The sequence below is a fragment of the Ambystoma mexicanum genome, chromosome 5p (assembly GCF_040938575.1).
Source record: "Ambystoma mexicanum isolate Mex_15411 chromosome 5p, UKY_AmexF1_1, whole genome shotgun sequence".
Classification (NCBI taxonomy): domain Eukaryota; kingdom Metazoa; phylum Chordata; class Amphibia; order Caudata; family Ambystomatidae; genus Ambystoma; species Ambystoma mexicanum.
The window spans coordinates 718,752,198-718,771,700 of record NC_090930.1 but is presented as its reverse complement, the minus strand read 5'-3'; positions in this window follow the sequence as shown (position 1 = coordinate 718,771,700).

Below are 19,503 nucleotides of genomic sequence, written 5' to 3'. Positions count from 1 at the left end.
GGTAATTTGCACCCCCTATTTCTCTTGGGGCTATTCACACTAGTGCAAGTGGTCATCCTGTTTTATGTTTAATCTGGTCCCAACCAATGTAGATGCACCATCTAACCCCTCCCTGGAGACCACCATGCCTTTTGATTGTAGGGGGTGCGAGATATCATGGCCTGAATGCACCTATGGTAATTTGCATCCCCCATTTCTCTTGGGGCTATTCACACTAGTGCAAGTGGTCATCCTGTTTTATGTTTATTCTGGTCCCAATCAATGTAGATGCACCATCTAACCCCTTCCTGGAGACCCACATGCCTTTTGATTGTGGGGGTGCAAGATATCATGGCCTGAACACACCTATGGTAATTCGCATGCCCTACCTCCCTGGGGTTAACTCACACTAGCGCAAATGGTCATCCTGCTGTATGATTAATCTGGTCCTAACCAATATAGAGGCGTCTCCTAGCCCCTCCCTGGAGACCCCTATGCCTTTTGATTGTGGGGGGTGCAAGATATCATGGCCTGAATGCACCTATGGTAATTTGCATCCCCTATTTCTCTTGGGGCTATTGACAGTAGCGCAAGTGGTCATCCTGGTTTATGTTTACTCTGGTCCTAACCAATGTAGAGGCATCCTCTAACCCCTCCCGGAACACCCCCATACCTTTCGATTGTGGGGGGTGCAAGATATCATGGCCTGAATACACCTATGGTAGTTCGCATCCCCTACCTCCCTGGGGTTAACTCACACTAGTGCACGTGGTCATCCTGCTGTATGTTTAATCTGGTCCTAACCAATATAGAGGCATCCCCTAGCCCCTCCCTGGAGACCCCTATGCCTTTTGATTGTGGGGGGTGCAAGATATCATGGCCTGAATGCACCTATGGTAATTTGCATCCCCTATTTCTCTTGGGGCTATTGACACTAGCGCAAGTGGTCATCCTGGTTTATGTTTACTCTGTTCCTAACCAATGTAGAGGTGTCCCCTAACCCCTCCCGGAACACCCCCATACCTTTCGATTGTGGGGGGTGCAAGATATCATGGCCTGAATGCACCTATGGTAGGTTGCATCCCCTACCTCCCTGGGGTTAACTCACACTGACGCAAGTGGTCATCCTGTTTTATGTTTAATCTGGTCCCAACCAATGTAGATGCACCATCTAACCCCTCCCTGGAGACCACCATGCCTTTTGATTGTGGGGGGTGCAAGATATCATGGCCTGAATGCACCTATGGTAATTTGCATCCCTTATTTCTCTTGGGGCTATTCACACTAGCGCAAGTGGTCATCCTGTTTTATGTTTAATCTGGTCCCAACAAATGTAGAGGCACCATCTACCCCCTCCCGGAACACCCCCATACCTTTTTATTGTGGGGGGGTGCAAGATATCATGGCCTGAATGCACCTATGGTAATTTGCATCCCCTATTTCTCTTGGGGCTATTCACACTAGTGCAAGTGGTCATCCTGTTTTATGTTTAATCTGGTCCCAATCAATGTAGATGCACCATCTAACCCCTCCCTGGACACCCCCATACCTTTTGATTGTGGGGGGTGCAAGATGTCATGGCCTGAATGCACCTATGGTAGTTTACATCCCCTACCTCACTGGGGTTATCTCACACTAGCACACGTGGTCACCCGGCTGTATGTTTAATCTGGTCCCAATCAATGTAGAGTCATCACCTAGCCCCTCCCTGGACACCCCCATACCTTTTGATTGTGGGGGGTGCAAGATGTCATGGCCTGAATGCACCTATGGTAGTTTGCATCCCCTACCTCCCTGGGGTTAACTCACACTAGCGCACGTGGTCATCCTGTTTTATGTTTAATCTGGTTCCAATCAATGTAGATGCACAGTCTAACCACTCCCTGGAGTCCCCATGCCTTTTGATTGTGGGGGGTGCAAGATATCATGGCCTGAATGCACCTGTGGTAATTTGCATCCCCTATTTCTCTTGGGGCTATTCACACTAGTGCAAATGGTCATCCTGTTTTATGTTTACTCTGGTCCCAATCAATGTAGATGCACCATCTAACCCCTCCCTGGACACCCCCATACCTTTTGATTGTGGGGGGTGCAAGATGTCATGGCCTGAACACACCTATGGTAGTTCGCATCCCCTACCTCCCTGGGGTAAACTCACACTAGCACATTTGGTCATCCTGTTTTATGTTTACTCTGGTCCTAACCAATGTAGAGGCGTCCCATTGCCCCTCCCTGGACACCCCCATACCTTTTGATTGTGGGGGTGCAAGATATCGTGGCCTGAACACACCTATGGTAGTTCGCATCCCCTACCTCCCTGGGGTAAACTCACACTAGCGCATTTGGCCATCCTGTTTTATGTTTAATCTGGTCCCAATCAATGTAGATGCACCATCCAACCCCTCCCTGGAGACCCCCATGCCTTTTGATTGTGGGGGGTGCAAGATATCATGGCCTGAACACAACTATGGTAATTCGCATTCCCTACCTCCCTGGGGTTAACTCACAGTAGCGCACGTGGTCATCCTGCTGTATGTTTAATCTGGTCCCAATCAATGTAGAGGCATCACCTAGCCCCTCCCTGGACACCCCCATACCTTTTGATTGTGGGGTGCAAGATATCATGGCCGGAACACACCTATGGTAGTTCGCATCCCCTACCTCCCTGGGGTAAACTCACACTAGCGCATTTGGTCATCCTGTTTTATGTTTAATCTGGTCCCAATCAATGTAGATGCACCATCTAACCCTTCCCTGGAGACCAAATGCCTTTTGATTGTGGGGGGTGCAAGATATCATGGCCTGAATGCACCTATGGTAATTTGCACCCCCTATTTCTCTTGGGGCTATTCACACTAGTGCAAGTGGTCATCCTGTTTTATGTTTATTCTGGTCCCAATCAATGTAGATGCACCATCTAACCCCTTCCTGGAGACCCCCATGCCTTTTGATTGTGGGGGTGCAAGATATCATGGCCTGTACACACCTATGGTAATTTGCATCCCCTACCTCCCTGGGGTTAACTCACACTAGCGCACGTGGTCATCCTGCTGTATGATTAATCTGGTCCTAACCGATATAGAGGCGTCTCCTAGCCCCTCCCTGGAGACCCCTATGCCTTTTGATTGTGGGGGGTGCAAGATATCATGGCCTGAATGCACCTATGGTAATTTGCATCCCCTATTTCTCTTGGGGCTATTGACAGTAGCGCAAGTGGTCATCCTGGTTTATGTTTACTCTGGTCCTAACCAATGTAGAGGCATCCTCTAACCCCTCCCGGAACATCCCCATACCTTTCGATTGTGGGGGGTGCAAGATATCATGGCCTGAATACACCTATGGTAGTTCGCATCCCCTACCTCCCTGGGGTTAACTCACACTAGCGCACATGGTCATCCTGCTGTATGTTTAATCTGGTCCTAACCAATATAGAGGCGTCCCCTAGCCCCTCCCTGGAGACCCCTATGCCTTTTGATTGTGGGGGGTGCAAGATATCATGGCCTGAATGCACCTATGGTAATTTGCATCCCCTATTTCTCTTGGGGCTATTGACACTAGCGCAAGTGGTCATCCTGGTTTATGTTTACTCTGGTCCTAACCAATGTAGAGGTGTCCCCTAACCCCTCCCGGAACACCCCCATACCTTTCGATTGTGGGGGGTGCAAGATATCATGGCCTGAATGCACCTATGGTAGGTTGCATCCCCTACCTCCCTGGGGTTAACTCACACTGACGCAAGTGGTCATCCTGTTTTATGTTTAATCTGGTCCCAACCAATGTAGATACACCATCTAACCCCTCCCTGGAGACCACCATGCCTTTTGACTGTGGGGGGTGCAAGATATCATGGCCTGAATGCACCTATGGTAATTTGCATCCCCTACCTCCCTGGGGTTAACTCACACTAGCGCACGTGGTCATCCTGTTTTATGTTTACTCTGGTTCCAATCAATGTAGATGCACAGTCTAACCCCTCCCTGGAGTCCCCATGCCTTTTTATTGTGGGGGGGTGCAAGATATCATGGCCTGAATGCACCTATGGTAATTTGCATCCCCTATTTCTCTTGGGGCTATTCACACTAGTGCAAGTGGTCATCCTGTTTTATGTTTAATCTGGTCCCAATCAATGTAGATGCACCATCTAACCCCTCCCTGGACACCCCCATACCTTTTGATTGTGGGGGGTGCAAGATGTCATGGCCTGAATGCACCTTTGGTAGTTTGCATCCCCTACCTCACTGGGGTTAACTCACACTAGCGCACGTGGTCATCCGGCTGTATGTTTAATCTGGTCCCAATCAATGTAGAGTCATCACCTAGCCCCTCCCTGGAAACCCCCATACCTTTTGATTGTGGGGGGTGCAAGATGTCATGGCCTGAATGCACCTATGGTAGTTTGCATCCCCTACCTCCCTGGGGTTAACTCACACTAGCGCACGTGGTCATCCTGTTTTATGTTTACTCTGGTTCCAATCAATGTAGATGCACAGTCTAACCCCTCCCTGGAGTCCCCATGCCTTTTGATTGTGGGGGGTGCAAGATATCATGGCCTGAATGCACCTGTGGTAATTTGCATCCCCTATTTCTCTTGGGGCTATTCACACTAGTGCAAATGGTCATCCTGTTTTATGTTTACTCTGGTCCCAATCAATGTAGATGCACCATCTAACCCCTCCCTGGACACCCCCATACCTTTTGATTGTGGGGGGTGCAAGATGTCATGGCCTGAACACACCTATGGTAATTCGCATCCCCTATTTCTCTTGGAATATTTCACACTAGCGCAAGTGGTCATCCTGTTTTATGTTTACTCTGGTCCTAACCAATGTAGAGGCGTCCCATTGCCCCTCCCGGAACACCCCCATACCTTTTGATTGTGGGGGGTGCAAGATATCATGGCCTGAATGCACCTATGGTAATTCGCATCCCCTACCTCGCTGGGGTTAACTCACACTGACGCAAGTGGTCATCCTGTTTTATGTTTAATCTGGTCCCAACCAATGTAGAGGCACCATCTACCCCCTCCGGGGACACCCCCATACCTTTTGATTGTGGGGGGTGCAATATATCATGGCCTGAACACACCTATGGTAATTCGCATCCCCTACCTCCCTGGGGTAAACTCACACTGACACAAGTGGTCATCCTGTTTTATGTTTAATCTGTTCCCAATCAATGTAGATGCACAATCTAACCCCTCCCTGGACCCCCGGATACCTTTTGATAGTGGGGGTGCAAGATATCATGGCCCAAACACACCTATTGCAAATTTAATTCTATCCGCCGCTCCCCACAGGAAACCCTGTGATCTTCCGGCTAATGGCGGACGATGCCGGATCGTCCGAAACACTGGAGACAAACTAGTTTGGATCTTTTTCAACCATCCGCACCGCTACCACATGAGCATATGGCTCTTTAGTAACGTGCATGCAATGGATGGGGTTGCAGAATAATTCTGAGTCCAAATAATGGAACCAACTCGGGAAGATGGCAAAGGTACTGTTTTATTAACAATTATCCAAAACAGGGCGGTTACAACGGACATCAACGGACGTTCGCTCAGGCTCTTGACGATTTTCTCAAAAAAACATCCTTATATGCAAAGAATACGTCAGACGTGATGTCATACTGCATGGGAAATAATAGGAAACCTATCAAAGGCTGTGATAGGCTTAAGGGGAACAAGTAAGTATACATTGCATAGGGACTAGGATTGGGATTTGCTGCCCACTGTCAGGTGGAAAACTTATGCCTACCTCTTAAAACTTGTAAAGTACACAGTTTATCATTGGTCTTCAAACTACAAGGCCCTCTACAATTGGTTGGCACGCTCGTGCCATGTCTGTAACATTCGATTCACTTATCAGCACGTAAACTCAAACCCAGGTGCCAGGAGGTGGACTGGACATTACCTCCCCACCCAATTAGCCCAGCATCTCTCATCAACCATGGCTTCTGCCATGAAGATTGTTTTAGAAATTGGCCTTGCAAAGTATCCTTGTCTGTGGGAATATATGGGAGTGCAGGCTCTCACTATCGTTGTTCTAGGACTCCAAGCTGAACTCTATTTCCATCCTAGGCTCACATGACAGGAGACTATGAATTGGCCCATTTTGCAGCAGCTAACATGACCTCTGACCCTTTCAGTACAACTCACACAAAGGGAACTGATGTATGTGTTATAATTGTGTTACAATGCAATAATACTATTATGTCCGTGGCACTAAATCATAGATATGTACTGTGAATCATTTAAAATTCCAATCCAAAGCATATGTGATTGTGCACTTCTAACAGGCAGGGGACCTGGGTAATTGGCGTGCAGGCCAATGGTGGTATGTGGGTGGGAGCATATCTATTCTCTGTCTTTGCATCAGGTGGTGTGGGTGTTCTTGACTGTGTTTGTGCTTCTTTTTTGTCACTTTGGTTGGGTGCGTTCTGTTACATGTAGTGATTTTCGTATTGGTGTACGGAATGGATGTTGTTACGCATGCACTGGATCATTTTCTTCAATTGAGACACACATGTCAAGCCCTTGCACTCACGCATGCTATTACTGTGTTGCACCTTGATTTCCCCCTCTACACTTGCACGTTCAATGCACTCACTAGCAATAGTAGGTTTGTCTACCCTTACTTTTTTTTATCATTACTTGTTGCACTATTGTAGCAATTATTGATCCTTGCTCTAATTCATGGTCTAACTTCCCCTTTACCCACCCTGTCTGCCCTCTGTGCGCTTTCAGGGTGTTTTGCTAATTGCATGAGCGCAGAATATTTGAACAACAAATAAAGGAATGCATACACTGCGCACAGCCACTGCTGATCGGTGTTATACCTGCCCATAATTCAACAGTGCACATGCCCTTGTAGTTACATTCACCCAGCATCCAGTTACACAGTCCACTGTGACGTGCCATGTACCCAGGCAGCGTGGAGTTGCGCAGCACCGTGGAGTCATGGGTTGAACCAGGACATCTGGCACAGCAGTGGGTGATAAGGTGGCGGGCATCACACACCATCTGCATGTTCAGTGAGTGATAGTTTTCTGTTCCAGTAGACTGCCTCCACAGCATGCCTGGCCACCAGCTCCACATGTATTCCGTCCAATACACCTATGATATAATATGGGATTTATAACGCGCCTATACACAAGTGTTTCAAGGCGCGATTAGGCAAGGGAGGGGAAACAAAGGGAAAACAAAGACAAAGGTCTTACTAGGCCAGGTGACATTGAGATCGCGCAAGTGCAGGGGAGGGGGGGAAAGGGAAAAGTGCGGGGGAGGAGGTGGCTGTGCAATACATAGGATCCACAGTAAAAAATAAATTAAATTTAAAAAAAAGGTAAAAGTGCAGCCAGCTTGTGGCAAGTGCGGGGGTAAGTGCAGACATCAAGTGTCAAGAGCTTGTAGGGGACTGTAGGGATACAGAAACAGCCACCCAAGTGCAGCTGTTGCCTGGGAGGCAGTGCAGGTGTGCAACTGGCGGGGGAGGGTACCTGGGCCCGAGATCAGAGGGTAGCCAGGTGACCAATGCAGTTTCAGTCAGGAGTTCAGCAGGGGAAAGGGGGAGAAAAGAATCAAAGAGGAAGGTCTTGAGGTCCTTCCGGAACTGGAGCTCGTTCTCCTCAAGTTTCAGGGAGGCTGTTCCAGAGGGAGGCCCCAGCCGAAGAAAGAGATTTACCACAAACTCGTTGCTTGGAGAAGCGACTGACCCTGAGGGAGTTCGAGGCGGGTGAGCGAAGAGCTCGACAAGGGAGATATTTAGGAAGAGAGAGTTGAAGGTATTGAGGCCCCAAGCCTCAGAATGCCTTGTGGACAATGCAGAGGGTTTTGAACTTAATCCTCGCAGCCACTGGGAGCCATTGCAGAGATTTCAGTCCTGGAGAGATACGATCCCTGGGCTTGAGGCCAAAGACAAGCCTTGCAGTCCTGTTCTGGATGAGTTGCAGAGGGCGCAGAGTAGAAGCAGGCAGATTAAGAAAGAGGCAGTAGTGCAGCCTAGAGAGAACCAGAGCTCTAGAGACAGTGAACTTCTGGAAGAAGGAGAGGAAAGGAAGAATACCTCTGAGGAGGTGCAGCTGGTAGTGTGACTTCTTAGAGATGTCAGAGATGTCAGGAGAGGAGGAGAGTGGGGAGTCGAAGATGACCCCGAGGTTTTTAGCCTCACAGGTGGGAGCAGAAAGAGGTCCAAGAGAGGCTGGCCAGAGAGCGACAGTAAAGGAGGGAGCAGGTGTGCCGATGAGGAGAATCTCCGTCTTACTGGCATTAAGGCAGATATCGTTGGCGACGCACCACACCTGGATAGCGGACAGACAGTCAGAGATGAGAAAGGGAGAAGAGGTGGCAGAAGGGAGCCTGAAATGAGTGTCATCCACATAGCACTGAAAGTTCGGGCAGAGAGCAGCAATGCGGTGGGCAAGAAGTGCCAGGTATTAATTGAACAGCCAGGGAGAGAGGTTAGACCCCTGGGGAACACCACAGGTAGAGATAGAGGAGAGCAAGGATCCTAGTTAGACCTGGGAGTGTCGATCGGAGAGGAGAGAGGTCAGCCAAGCCAGGGCCTGATCAGTGATCAGGGAGACAGCTGAGCAGGATGGCATGGTTCACCATGTCAAAGGCAGAAGAGAGATCCAGTCATGCCTGCAAGGGCATGGAAGGCAATTTTAGTGGCATTGACCTGGTCAGCAGTCCTGGGTAGGATGATGTGGTCTCCAACCTGAAACAGGACACGCGAAAAACAGGGTTGCAATATCCCATGCAGTTCACCCACAGTGTGTTGGTATGTGCCCGTGGCTATGAAGTGTAGCACAGACACTAACTTCAGCAAGTGGGGGGTATGGCTGTACGGGTATGTTTATGTTCCTGTTCTTTTTGTTGTTCCTCTTCTTCCAGGAAAGGTTTAAGTGCCTTGCCTTTTTTTCCTTCATAACTCTTTTTCCTTAATCCCTTCTACCTCATTTTTGACCTTGGAATAGTTGTTTAATGTGGTGAGAATTTCTGTGTTGATTTCTTTCTAAAATGTGAAACTGGTTTAATCACTGTATGGATTAGCAACGTTGGGTGGCATGGTTGATGTTTGGAGAGGTTTTTTTCTTTTGATCTTTGCTGTCTTTAAAGGTGGGTAAGAGCCAAAGGTGAAATTCTCTATTTCTGTAGCAGACCGTGAACCAATAATAAGATTTTGTCCAAAATAAAAAAAAGATGCGTATTGGTACAAATTTACAACCATTTGCTTCTTAAATATCCATTGTGAAACATGTTTAAAAGTTATTGAGGGGGGTGTGGCTTAGGAGGCCCACACACGGATGCCTCCTTAACAGTCTCCGGACATCGCCGGGCCTTCAGTGTTAATGGCGCCGTCATAAGTGTCGCCAGAGCCTAGAAATCCTCACTCTGGCTAGGTGAAGCCTCGAGGCATGCAGGGACCGAGTTTCGGCACCCGCAGCCCTCGCTGGACAGGGTTGGGAATCCTGGAATCAGCGGAGCGGGGACCACACCAACTCCAACATGGCGCCTGCAACCCTTGCTCGCCATAAACTGAGCAGCTGACCCTCTTCTCCAGGTTAGAGATGCGTGGGTCTGGGACTGTAACTTGCACTAAGCTGTCTGACCCAAGCTTTCCCTTTGGGGTACCTGTTGTTTTTTTCTCTGCATCTTTCTCCTCTCTTCCTTTGGGAGCTGCTTTGAATTACATGCTTTCTGCCCAGCTGGTGAGTGCTCTGGCAGTTGGAGGCTTCCCGTGAGGACTTGCCAGATGCCTGACTCATTGCTTGATGCATACGGAGCATCTCCTTGAGGGCTTTGGTTGGTCCTAGGTGTGTGGTGCCTGGGTGTGCGGTGACTCTTACTACATGGGTGATAGTGGTATCTGTTGGAGTCCCTGTGCATGGATTACATGCTGCCTTATCTCTCTTCACGAGCATTGTAGTTAAGACCCCTCAGTCCCTGTGCACAGATCACATACTGCCTGATCTTTCTTTATTGGTGCTTGGGCTACCTGCAGTCCCTGGATTTGTTACCTGGAGGCTGTGATGGCAAAGAGGGGAAATACCCCTACAGATGGTGATATTGCATGCTTGGTACATGCCTGTGAAGGACCTAAGAAGATTGACAACGCTGTCCTGCTGGTGCAGTGTCCCCAGGAGAGGGGAGAGGACATGGCTCTACCAGCTACCAAACCGGATCTGGCTAACCTGCTCAGGGAACTGAAGCGGGCACTCCAAAACAGTGTTGCCGAGCTCTCCTCTAAAGTTGTGACAATTGACAAACGCGTGACGGAGGCAGAACAGTGTATTAGGGACTTTGAGGACTCTTTCTGAGCAAACCTTGGAGTCTTGCGATGCTTACCAATGCCTTCCGAGGTGTGAGGCCCTGGAACACAAGCAGGAGGACATCGACAATCATTCACAACGTAACAATGTCAGGCTACGCAGCATACCTAGATCTGTAAGTGACTCAGATTTGCTGAATTAGGTCTGCACCTTCTTCCGGTCTCCTCTCTGACTGTCTGAGGATGCCAAGGTGGAACTGAACCATACCCATAGTCTTTGAGGGTCTCTCTCGGATGGATCAAGCCAGCCACCTGATGTTCTCAGTAGTGTCAATTTCCTCACGTTTAAGCAGCGCATCATGGAAGCAGCACGTGCAGACCAGCCTTTACTTTTCGGGGTGCCGACCTTCAGATATCCCAGGATCTGGCGACTTTCACAATCCAGAGGCGCAGGATGCTTTGTCCACTTACTGTGTGGCTCAGGGAGAATGGTATTCATTTCAGATGGGGCTTCTCCACTGCTCTGTTCTTCACTGTGGAGGGGAAACATTGGTCAATAACATCACATCAGGATGCTTAGGATTTACTGTCATCATGGCCATCTGGCCCTCATGAGGTTGGGTCCCTAAGCCACAGAGGGGATTGTGGTCAAGAGCTGGTAAGGCACGAAACCCTGGGGGCCACTCGGGAGTAAAATGAAGGTGATTGGCCCCACGCAGGTGAAGTAGTTCTGGATGCTTTTTTTTTTACTTATCTCTATAGGTTCTGGTTGAAATTGAAATTGATATTTTATTTCTATCGCGCTCATACACAAGTGTTTCAGAGCGTGACAAGGCAAGGGAAGGGGAACAGAGGAGAAACAAAAACAACGATCTTACTAGGCCCAGTGACATTGAGAACGAGTAAGTGCATGGTAGAGGGGGAGAGGGAGAAGTGCATGGAAGGGGGATCAAAAGGAGAGTGCGGAGCAAGGAGGGAAAAAAAACAAATAATAATAAATAAATTAATAAATAAAAAGGAAACAAACAGAGGGAGTGCAGCCAGCAAGTGGCAGTGCTGGGTTTAAGGCAGCAGGCTGGGTAGGTCTGATAAGTGCAGGAAGAACAAAACAAAGGGGTAGGGGCTGTATGGGTACAGATACAGACCCCAGTGCAAGGGGTGGCTCGGAGGCAGTGCATGCGGGTGGCAAGAGGAGCAGGTACCTGGGCCCGGAGGAAAGAGGGTGGCCAGGTGCATGGTGCCGAGGGAATGTAGAATCAGCAGGGGACAGGGGGGGCAAAGGCAGAAGCAAAGAGGAAGGTCTTGAGGTGCTTCCGGAACCGGAGATGGTTCTCCACAGGTTTCCTCAAGATGGTTCTCCTCACTTTAACTGTTTGGACGATCTAGACTCTGTGAGCGGATGGACTTGGCGATGCATGAATATTCTCTCTATTGATTTGTAACTGTGTTTTGGTCTGGCGACAGCAGGCAATAGCCCCGGTCTGTGATAATAGCTCCTTTTCTGAACCGTTTTTATTTTTATACAAGTCTTTCTTGTTGGTGGGTGTGGGATGGGCTTTTTTGGAAGGGTTCTCGTAAATGTTGAGGTAAAATTGGATGCGGGATGGTAAGAGTCATGATCAGTTCGCTACTTGTAGAGTGTGACACCTGCTTAGTTTAAGCTTATCTCTTATTTCCACTTATCACTGAGGTCGTGTTAGCGGACTCCCCGTTGGGCCAGAGTTAAAGAACTTGCTCTTAATGTGCACGGATTGAACTCCCCCTTAAATCTGTGTTGCAGAGATTGAGGGACCAGGAATGTTCCATAGCCTTGTTACAGGAGACGCACCTGTGTCACACTGATTTTCGTAGACTGCGCAATAGACACTTTGCTAAACAATATCTTGCCTATTTCAGTACTAATAAAGGTGGAACAGGGATCTTTGTTGAGTTGGGAGAGAAGAATGACCCGGGGGGGGGTCATTTTATAGGGGGTCAAGGGCTTGTTAGGCGGTCATCTGTTTACTGTCATATCTCTTTATTCCGCCAGTGAGAAGCAGGGTGGATTCCTGGTGGACTTTCTGTCGGAAAGGACTGCTTTTGCAGATGGACAAGTGATCTTGGTGGTGGGGGTAGGGGGATTATAATGTAGTACCTGACCCCATGATTAATCACACCCACCCTCTGCTACAGACTTTAAACTGGCCCAGTCTTTAATTAAAGTTCTGAGGGAAATGAATCTGGTTTACTTGTGGAGGCTACAACAACACTTGACAACACACATTTTTCACGCATATAGGACTTTCTCAAGGATCAATCTCTGGCTCATATCTCCCTTTCTCCAGCATGGGGTCTGGCATGGATTCACATGCTCGTGAATATTCCCCGTTGTCAGTCCGGGAATCCTCGGTAAAAGAATAAACTGTTTGACTTGCACTTACAAACTGTCTTTCTTCTATACACCAAACACTGAGCTCTGGGTCATACTGTCCCCAGCCAATGACTGCCCTCTCCCTAAGCCCCTCCACTGGCAGCCATCTTCACATTTTTACCGCACGTTCAAGTGTTGGGAGTCCTCGTGTTGTGCTCAGAGAGCTTTTCTACGTTTTTGCGCTTTTTCGATAAAAAGTTTCTATCGTTGCCAAATAGAGCCTGTGTGTTCTTTCGTTCCTTTGACCGGCAAGCAGGGATCTGTTTGTCGGCGTCTTTCAACGCCCCTTAAGGGCAAGAATTTCATGAAAGAGTTTCATGGAAGATTCCAGAACGCCATTGGGCCTACATCGCACTCCGGACCATGTCGTCGGAGAAGAATGAGGGAGGCTCCCTCTTCAAGCTCTGCTCCAGCTGCGGATTGAGGAACTTGTTTGTGGAGGACAAACACTCTCAGTGCCTCTACTGTCTCCATCCGGACCACAGCGAAGCATATTGTGAAATCTGCCTTGGGTTCTCCAAGCGAACCATCAAGGACAGTCACAGTAGGTTGGTGGCATGGCTTAACGCCAAGGCCTCTACCCTGTGCGGCAAGCAGGGGCATGCCTTACCCAGGACCGGCCGGTCCAAAGAGCTGGCTTCTAAGTCCTTTGAGGGTGCTCGATCCGCGGGGGCCCAAGACAAGGCCAAGTACCGCAAGTTTGTTTCCGTCTGGGTTTCCGCACAAGTGGGTACCACGATACGCAGCGCACGTTCATCTTCGCCATCTGCCTCCATCGCTAGTCATAGCTCCAGCTCCTCCTCAAAGAGGAAATCGGTTAACCCAGGGAAGCTGTGGGAAAAGCCGGAGAAGACCAAGGCGCATGGAAAGGTGTCCAACCTGCCCCTGAAGGCCCAGGTGGTCCAGACTAAGTCATCCTTGAGGATCGAGCTGGTGGCGACCGCCCTTTCGAAGGCAAAAGGGGCTGACCTGGTCCAGCGAGTGGGAAAAGATCTCCACCGTCCGATGGGTGCTGGACGCTCCCACCCACGGACACTCTCTAGAGTTCCAGCAGAAGTGTCCGCGGATACCACTGGTGGCCCGGCAGGAGCAGCACATCCCTCCGCTCCTGCGGGAAGTACGGGCCATATTAAAAAAGGGGGCTATAGAGCTGGTTCCGATGTGACTGCGGGCTCCGCAGTCTACTGTGGATACTTCTTGTTGAAGAAGACTGGGGGCTGGAGGCCCATTCTAGACTTGCGGCGCCTTAACAAATACCTCAAGTCCCAAAAGTTCATGATGGTCATGTTGCAGCACGTGCTTGGCCAACTGGAGGAAGAGGACTTCTTGTCGTCGCTGGATCTGGAGGATGCATACTTCCACATCCCCATTAACGAGAAGCATCAGAAGGTCCTGTGATTCGTAGTACAGGGAAGGCACTACCAGTTCAAGGCCCTTCCCTTCCCTTCAGACTGAATTCGGCACCCAGGGTGTTCACAAAAGTGCATGGCACCAGTGGCGGCCCATCTGCGCCTACAAGGGATACATGTGTTCACGTACCTTGATGACTGACTCATCCGCGCCAAGTCCAGGGAAGTAGCAGTTCAACACACGGAGAGGACCGTCCAGCTGCTGACAGATCTGGGGTTCTCCGTCAACTATCCAAATTCCTGCTTGATACTATCGCAGAATGTGCTATTTCTGGGGGCCAGGCTCAACTTGGTCTCCTGCCTGACCGCCCCCTTGGAAGAGAGGATAGCGGCCATGCTGGGCAAGGTGCAATGGCTGTTGACACTGAAGACTGCCACGGTGCGGACCATCAAGTCAGATGGGGCATGCTTCTATTCAGTGTTCTCCAAATAAAACTATAAAAATTCTCTTTGGTTATCGACCTCCTGGCCCAGCACAGGCTTTCCTGGAGAAATTAGAATTCTTTCTGGCAGACACGGGGAATAAGCATGACAAGCTGTTATGTTTGGGGGACTTCAATATATGGGCTGAGGAGGTGACATCTGGGGATGGGAGAGAATTAAAGGAGACCCTGGAAGCCCATGCTTTGGAACTTTTAGCATCATCCCCCTCACATTGCCAGGACCATTGTCTTGATGTCCTGCTATATCGAGGGAAGATAATTTGTTATGTTGAGACAATCGCAATATCATGGACAGACCACTATGCCATAGTATTTGAACTGAGAATGCATAAGAAAACTCTGGAAGTGCACACGGAAAATTGGATGGGGGAGTTCCACAAGCTGAAAGATTTATTGAAAATCTCAAGGGAAACTCTGAAACATGCTTTGGCACAAATTGAAGAGGCTCTTCCATGTGAGGAGTTCTTCAATAAAGGCATGTAAATCATGGCTATGCTATTTAATGTACAGGCCCCTCTCCAACAAAACAAAGCCATGTAACCCCTGGTTTTCGCCAGATTTGGCCAAGAAAAGGGTACAGTTGAGATCTTTCGAGAAAAAAATGGAGAAGACATCGTACAGAGAGCATTTTAGAACAGGTCAAGAGCGCCTGAAGAGAATATGGAAAAGCCATTTTTGATGCCAAAGCTAAATTTATAACAGGGAAAATTGACAAAGTCATGAACAGGCCACAGCAATTGTACGCTGCTATTTCCCAGTTAGCAAATCCTGGGTGTGCGTCAGCAGCACCTGAATCATCACAAGCACAGGCGGATGCTTTTAATAATTACTTTATAAATAAAATAGAGCTAATACAAGGAAAGATTATGGAAATTAAACCATTACATCCCCAAGAGGATCTGGAAGTAACAGAGGAGATTAGCCCAGAATTCATATCTCATGATGAAGACACTGGGGCGGATCAGAAGCTATTTATGTTTACGAAAGTATCTGAGGAAAGGGTCTGCACCTTGCTCTCCGCGTTGAAGGCTACTAATGATGTACTCTTCGTTATTCTATCTTCAGTAGCTAAACTAATAGCTCCAGATATTACCCCATTTATCACAAAATTTGTTAACAAATCTCTTACATCAGGGGTAGTACCGATGATTCTGAAGAAATCTGTGGTCACGCCACTGCTAAAAAAAAACAAATTTAGACCCTAAGAATTTCCAGAATTACAGGCCAATGGCAGGATTGTCATGGCCATCGAAAATTCTGGAAAACATTGTGACAGCTCAGCTGCAGGAACATCTGGATCAGGAGAATCTGCAATCCACTGCAATCCGGCTTCCGACCAGGTTTTGGGATGGAGATGGCGTTGCTGACGGTCTGGGACTATCTATTGGAGACGGCGGATCAGGGGGGCGTGTCCCTGTTGGTCATGTTGGACCTGTCCGCCGTCTTTGATAGGGTTGTCCATGGGACCCTGCTGAAACGTCTGAGAGAAGTGGGTGGAGTAGGGAAACAAGCTCTTCAATGGTTTGAATCTTTTCTCTCTAGAAGAGAACAAAGAGTAGGATTTGGAGATTTCTTGTTAGATTCAGGATTACAAAGCTGTGGAGTCCTGCAGGGATCGTCCCTTGTCACAGGTTTCCCCCTTTCTCACCTGCTTTCGCTGCTTGATGGAATCCAGAGGAGTTTTCTTCCGTACGGATCGGGTCTTGTACAAGCCTGCTCTGCCGTCTTCGGCTTCCAGTGTTCGTTCAGCTTTAACGTCCGGGAAAAAATGAGGAAACTCCAGGAAGACCAGGAAAGGAGAAGTGCACTGGGAGGCGGGTGCAAGGAATCCGGGAAGAAGGCTAAATAGGAGGAGGGAGGATAGAAGGGAAAGCGGAGGGTCTAGGAATCAGGAAACTACAGAATTCCGCAAGGCGAACTTCAGAGCACACTTCTAGCCACAGCAACAGTAGCGTTGAGACGCGCGGGCCGCGGGGGCATGGCCATTTTATAGAACATGCTGCCTCGGACGTGAAGACTGGTAGGCAGCGTTCTGTGTGTACGGCCATGTTGGAAGTAGTACAGAGTGTAAGCCCCGACGCGTCAAGGACCAGGAGGTCCAGAAGGGGCATGTCTGATGGTTCATGACATCCCTCTCCCCACTGCTTTTTAATTTATATGTTAAACTACTCATGGACATTCTGAGGAAGCACGGCATACAGTTTCACTCATACACAGGTGTTCTTGAGGATACAGAATCTAGAGGAGAAGTACGAAATAGTTGACCGGTGCCTACAAGAAATACAGGCTTGGATGTGTGCGATCCAGCTACTGCTGAATGTCAGCAAAACATAAAAGACTCTATTTGCTTCAAAGCACAATCTGCAGAGGGAGCATTTACACTCCCTATGTTTCCTGGGGACACAGCTGAATTTCTCCAAGAAAATAAAAAATGTAGGCTGTGTCTGGGAGGATAACATGGGAAGTGGAGCTCAAGTTAGTGCGAAGGTACAAGCAGCTTTCCACTCACTACGCCTACTGAAACATATCCTACCATTCATTGCGAATGAGGACAGAGCGGTAGTCATTGGCACTCTGGTCAACTCGAGGTTAGACTATGGAAATGTATTGCTGTCGGGTATACCAGCCTATCAGTTGCGAAGACTGCAGGTGGCCCAAAATGCAGCGGTTAGGCTGGCGTATAGGTAAAAAATCAGCTCCAACCTCTAACTGAAGAAGAGCCCTACATTGGCTGGCAGTAAAGGAGATAATTGAGTTTAAGGTACTCTGCTTGGTTTATAGGTGTGTTAACAAGACAGGAACAAGATATCTATTAGATAAAATCAGGAGACATGTTCCTACCTGACAACTGCGCTCAGCAGATCAAAATCTGCTTCATATACACCACACCAGGTATATGAGCAAAGGGGACCGCAGATTCGGCGTCTACGGTCCAAGAGCATGGAATAAACTACCCAGAGAAAACTGTGAGATTAAAACCTTTCCGGCATTCCAGAAGGCCGTGAAGACCTATCTGTTTTGTTAGAACTCTCCTAGACCTTAACTGGTGTATTTCAATCTCATATGATTAAGTGGATTAAGACATGGGCCTCATTACGAGTATGGAGGTAGCCATGCCGCTTTTAGCGGCATGGCTACCGCCATACCGGGTACCGGATCCGGGTTCCTGGAATGGGGAAATACCGGGCTATTCCGGCCTTGGAGGACCCGGTATTCCCCCATTCCAGGAACCCGGACCCGGTACATCCCCATTCCCATTTGAGCCCCCATAGGGCTCAATGGGAATAGGGAGTATGCTAACCACGGGCCCATTAATGACGGGCCTGTTGTAAGCATCCTGGTCTGCTAGCGGGTCCCACTAAGGACGCCTGGTTTTACCGGACGTCCTTAGAGGGACTCACGAGCAGACCTCGTAATGAGGCGGTAGAGGGTTAACGGCGCCGGCAGCTCCACCAGCGCCGTTAACCTGATCCGGCTCTGCAGGTTGCAGATAGGACCCCTTCAGGAATTCCTGGACGCTTGGTGGATCCAGGTGTCTGGAAGCTTTGCAGACAAGATTGTTCTCGACGAGGAGTTCCGTCGAGCGATAAGGTGGTGGGGCGTGCACTCCAGCATTGCCGGGGGCACGGATTTCCAGATCCCCCCATACCAAGAGACAGTCACCACAGACGCGTCCCTGGAGGGCTGGGGAGCCCACACCGGACGTCTCCACGCCAGAGGCCTGTGGCTACCATAGGAGAGGGCTCTCCACATCAATGTCCTGGAGCTGCGGGCAGTGTTCTGGGTCCTCTAGTCGTTCCTTCTGTCACTCAAGGGCAAGGTGGTGAGGGTCTTCACGCACAATACCACCACGATGTTCTACATCAGGAAGCAAGGAGGTACTAGATACCCGGCGCTCTCCAGAGAGGCGCAGGACTTGTGGCACTGGGCCGTCAGCCAAGAGATGTTCCTCATTCCTTTTCACCTGGCTGGAGTCAAGAACACCTTCGCCGACTCCCTCAGCAGGGAGCTGCGCTCTTGCCACAAGTGGGAACTTCGACATGATCAAGTGAACAACCTCTTCCTCAAATGAGGCAGACCCCAGATCGATCTGTTTGCGACAGCGATGAATTCCAAATGACAGAGATTCGCCAGAAGGTTCCACCAGTTGAGGAGCATGGGGGACGCGTTTTCCTTTCTGTGGGAAGGCCTGTTCTGCCGGAATTCCCCTTCCCCGTTGCCTCTCCGGCTGCGAGTCATTAATCAACTCAAACGGTGGCGATGCAAGATGATCCTCATCGCCCCGGCGTGGCCGAGTCAGATTTGGTAACCGGATCTTCTCAGCCTGTCAGTGTTACCCCCAGTCAAGCTCCAGGTGGTTTGGATCTGCTCACCAGAGAAGGAAGCGCAATCCTACATCACGACACAGGATCGCTGAACCTGAAGGCTTGGCTCCTGCAGCCTTAGGGTTTGGAGTGTACGAGCTGCCGGCAGACTGCAGGGAGGTCCTTACCACGGCCAGAGCATTGTCGCCTCTTCATTGCTAAGGGCACAAGTGCAAACATTTTGCAACGTGGTGCCGGACGCAGAAGACCAACCCTCTGAATATCTTAGCTCCGCAGATTCTTCCGTACTTGTACTTGGTCAAGGCAGGGCAGACGCACGCCTCTATCAAGGTGCTTCTGGTGGCTATCTCCCGCTACACCAGGTCTCCAGGACGGTCTTCTCTTTGGTCCCACCTTCTAGTCAAGGAGTTCCTCAAATGACTGTTTCGATCATTACCACCGGAGAAGGCCCCTACCCCGGCGTGTGAACTCAACGTGGTGCTGACGAGGATCATGGGGGCTCCCTTCAAGCATATGCATCAGGCCCCTCTCAAGTTCCTTTCGTGGAAGACAGCTTTTCTCATGCCATCACCTCTGCCAGGAGGGTAGGTGAGGTCCAGGTCCTTTCCTGCAAACAACCTAAGCTGACTTTTCACAACACAACGATGGTGCTGCGGATGCACCCCT